A 4,557-nucleotide genomic window follows, 5' to 3' on the forward strand; every position below is an offset into this window, starting at 1 on the left:
TTCCTGGTAGTAAATTCCCAAAAGGTCGACTGTTTAAATTATCTGTGCCTGAGCACGCCGCTATGCGGAGTTATGTGAAGGAGTCCTTGGAGAAGGGGCATATTCGCCCGTCATTGTCGCCATTAGGAACAGGGTTCTTTTTTGTAGCCAAGAAGGATGGTTCACTGAGACCTTGTATAGATTACCGCCTTCTAAATAAGATCACGGTTACATTTCAGTACCCCTTGCCATTGTTATCTGATTTGTTTGCTCGGATTAAGGGGGCTAGTTGGTTCACCAAGATAGATCTTCGTGGTGCGTATAATCTTGTGCGTATTAAGCGAGGCGATGAATGGAAAACTGCATTTAATACGCCCGAGGGCCATTTTGAGTATCTAGTAATGCCATTCGGACTTGCCAATGCTCCATCAGTGTTTCAGTCCTTTATGCATGACATCTTCCGAGAGTACCTGGATAAATTCCTGATTGTGTACTTGGATGACATTTTGATCTTCTCGGATGATTGGGAGTCTCATGTGAAGCAGGTCAGAACGGTGTTTCAGGTCCTGCGTGCTAATTCTTTGTTTGTGAAGGGATCAAAGTGTCTCTTTGGTGTTCAGAATGTTTCATTTTTGGGGTTCATCTTTTCCCCTTCTACTATCGAGATGGACCCTGTTAAGGTCCAAGCCATCCATGATTGGATTCAGCCGACATCTCTGAAAAGTCTGCAAAAGTTCCTGGGCTTTGCTAATTTTTATCGTCGCTTCATCTGCAATTTTTCTAGTATTGCTAAACCATTGACCGATTTGACCAAGAAGGGTGCTGATGTGGTCAATTGGTCTTCTGCTGCTGTGGAAGCTTTTCAAGAGTTGAAGCGTCGTTTTTCTTCTGCCCCTGTGTTGTGTCAACCAGATGTTTCGCTTCCGTTCCAGGTCGAGGTTGATGCTTCTGAGATTGGAGCAGGGGCTGTTTTGTCGCAGAGAGGTTCTGGTTGCTCGGTGATGAAACCATGCGCCTTCTTTTCCAGGAAGTTTTCGCCTGCTGAGCGAAATTATGATGTGGGCAATCGAGAGTTGCTGGCCATGAAGTGGGCATTCGAGGAGTGGCGTCATTGGCTTGAAGGAGCTAAGCATCGCGTGGTGGTCTTGACTGATCATAAGAACTTGACTTATCTCGAGTCTGCCAAGCGGTTGAATCCTAGACAGGCTCGTTGGTCACTGTTTTTTGCCCGTTTTGACTTTGTGATTTCGTACCTTCCGGGCTCTAAAAATGTGAAGGCGGATGCTCTGTCTAGGAGTTTTGTGCCCGACTCTCCGGGTTTATCTGAGCCGGCGGGTATCCTCAAAGAGGGAGTAATTGTGTCTGCCATCTCCCCTGATTTGCGGCGGGTGCTGCAAAAATTTCAGGCTAATAAACCTGATCGTTGCCCAGCGGAGAAACTGTTTGTCCCTGATAGGTGGACGAATAAAGTTATCTCTGAGGTTCATTGTTCGGTGTTGGCTGGTCATCCTGGAATCTTTGGTACCAGAGAGTTAGTGGCTAGATCCTTTCGGTGGTCATGTCGCGGGATGTGCGTACTTTTGTGCAGTCCTGTGGGATTTGTGCTCGGGCTAAGCCCTGCTGTTCTCGTGCCAGTGGGTTGCTTTTGCCCTTGCCGGTCCCGAAGAGGCTTTGGACACATATCTCTATGGATTTTATTTCAGATCTTCCCGTCTCTCAAAAGATGTCAGTCATTTGGGTGGTCTGTGATCGCTTCTCTAAGATGGTCCATTTGGTACCCTTGTCTAAATTACCTTCCTCCTCTGATTTGGTGCCATTGTTCTTCCAGCATGTGGTTCGTTTACATGGCATTCCAGAGAATATCGTGTCTGACAGAGGTTCCCAGTTTGTTTCGAGGTTTTGGCGAGCCTTTTGTGGTAGGATGGGCATTGACTTGTCTTTTTCCTCGGCTTTCCATCCTCAGACTAATGGCCAGACCGAACGAACCAATCAGACCTTGGAAACATATCTGAGATGCTTTGTTTCTGCTGATCAGGATGACTGGGTGTCCTTTTTGCCTTTGACTGAGTTCGCCCTTAATAATCGGGCCAGCTCGGCTACCTTGGTTTCGCCGTTTTTCTGCAACTCTGGGTTCCATCCTCGTTTCTGTTCAGGGCAGGTTGAGTCTTCGGACTGTCCTGGTGTGGATACTGTGGTGGACAGGTTGCAGCAGATTTGGACTCATGTAGTGGACAATTTGACCTTGTCCCAGGAGAAGGCTCAACGTTTCGCTGATCGCAGACGCTGTGTGGGTCCCCGACTTCGTGTTGGGGATTTGGTTTGGTTATCTTCTCGTCATATTCCTATGAAGATTTCCTCTCCTAAGTTTAAACCTCGTTTCATTGGTCCGTATAGAAATTCTGAGGTTCTTAATCCTGTGTCTTTTCATCTGACCCTTCCAGATTCTTTTTCCATACATAACGTATTCCATAGGTCATTGTTGCGGAGATACGTGGCACCTATGGTTCCATCTGTTGATCCTCCTGCCCCGGTTTTGGTGGAGGGGGAGTTGGAGTATATTGTGGAGAAGATTTTGGATTCTCGTGTTTCAAGACGGAAACTCCAGTATCTGGTTAAGTGGAAGGGTTATGCTCAGGAAGATAATTCCTGGGTCTTTGCCTCTGATGTCCATGCTCCCGATCTTGTTCGTGCCTTTCATATGGCTCATCCTGGTCGGCCTGGGGGCTCTGGTGAGGGTTCGGTGACCCCCCCTCAAGGGGAGGGTACTGTTGTGAATTCTGTGGCAGAGCTCCCTCCTGTGGTCACAAGTGGTACTTCGGCTGATTCTCTCTGTGAGCTTCCGTTGGTGGAGGAAAGTGGTACTGCGGCTTCTGAGTTTACTTCCTCAGGTGATGTGGTGAAGTCGTTAGGTGCTGCTCTATTTAACTCCACCTAGTGCTTTGATCCTGGCCTCCAGTCAATGTTCTAGTATTGGACCTGTTTCCTCCTGGATCGTTCCTGTGGCCTGCTGCTCTGCATAGCTAAGTTCCGCTTTGCTATTTTGTTTGCTGTTTTTTTCTGTCCAGCTTGTCTATTTGTTTTTTCCTGCTTGCTGGAAGCTCTGGGACGCAGAGGGTGTACCTCCGTGCCATTAGTTCGGTACGGAGGGTCTTTTTGCCCCCTTTGCGTGGTTTTTGTAGGGTTTTGTGTTGACCGCAAAGTTACCTTTCCTATCCTCGCTCTGTTCAGAAAGTCGGGCCTCACTTTGCTAAATCTATTTCATCTCTACGTTTGTCTTTTCATCTTAACTCACAGTCATTATATGTGGGGGCTGCCTTTTCCTTTGGGGTATTTCTCTGAGGCAAGGTAGGCTTATTTTCTATCTTCAGGCTAGCTAGTTTCTCAGGCTGTGCCGAGTTGCATAGGGAGCGTTAGGCGCAATCCACGGCTGCCTCTAGTGTAGTTGGAGAGGATTAGGGATTGCGGTCAGCAGAGTTCCCACGTCTCAGATCTCGTTCTATGTTTTTGGGTTATTGTCAGGTCACTGTATGTGCTCTGACCTCTATGTCCATTGTGGTACTGAATTACCTTATCATAACAATTACCACCAATAAGATCGTTACCGTTGGTCAGAGCGCTGCGGAGTAATGCTGTCAGATGTCAGAGTGACCCCGCAACTGTGAATGTGACCTGTGTTAAAAAGCTTAATGCAGATCACAGGCATCAGCTGATGAGAGACTAACACTCCCAACACCCTATGCCTGCTGTCGCTGATTACAAGGAAGCAGGTGGCGGCTGATGTGCTTAGTCATCAGCCGGTGCCTGTGCTCAAAGTAAACAATGAAAGGTGAAAATAAAGAATTAAATATATAAATAATATTAAAAAGCACAGTATAATAATAATAATAATAATTTTTATTTATATAGCGCCAACATATTCCGCAGCGCTTTACAAATTATAGACGGGAATTGTACAGACAATAGACATTACAGCATAACAGAAATATAGTTCAATACAGATACCAGGAGGAGTGAGGGCCCTGCTCGCAAGCTTACAAACTATGAGGAAAAGGGGAGACACGAGAGGTGGATGATAACAATTGCTTTAGTTATTCGGACCAGCCATAGTGTAAGGCTCAGGTGTTCATGTAAAGCTGAAAAATATGGAACGCTTCACGAATTTGCGTGTCATCCTTGCGCAGGGGCCATGCTAATCTTCTCTGTATCGTTCCAATTTTAATATATGTGCTGCCGAAGCATTACTCACATTACACTTAGTGCCTGAAGCCCTTGTCTTTTGTAAAAAATAACACACCATATATTCACCTAATGCCTATTTCCCAATGCCCATGTCACCTGGAAAAGAGAGAAAATAATAAACCACCAAATCCCTCTCCTATCCGACTTAATCCATACTGTCCAACAATGTTTCAGATCACTTGTAGAGCAGTCAGCTGATGAAACAGCTCTACCCTGCAGACTGAAAGGAACATGTAATCACTCCTGCAGTGTGTAGCGCTGAGCTGCAGGGAGAAAGTTCATTGGAGTAGATCAGCTGATGAGCCCCAGTTACCTCACTTATGACTCCGCTGTGTGAGA

General features: G+C 46.3%; 1 non-coding gene across 1 annotated transcript; it reads right to left on the reverse strand.

Annotated features, from left to right (window-relative positions):
• Positions 1-4,115: 4,115 nt before the first annotated feature.
• On the reverse strand, positions 4,116-4,218 carry LOC138639788 (U6 spliceosomal RNA). Its single transcript, XR_011313356.1, has one exon. It is a non-coding gene; the product is annotated as a U6 spliceosomal RNA (small nuclear RNA).
• Positions 4,219-4,557: the final 339 nt, after the last annotated feature.

Source organism: Ranitomeya imitator, chromosome 5 (genome assembly GCF_032444005.1).
Source record: "Ranitomeya imitator isolate aRanImi1 chromosome 5, aRanImi1.pri, whole genome shotgun sequence".
In the NCBI taxonomy this organism is placed as follows: Eukaryota; Metazoa; Chordata; class Amphibia; order Anura; family Dendrobatidae; genus Ranitomeya; species Ranitomeya imitator.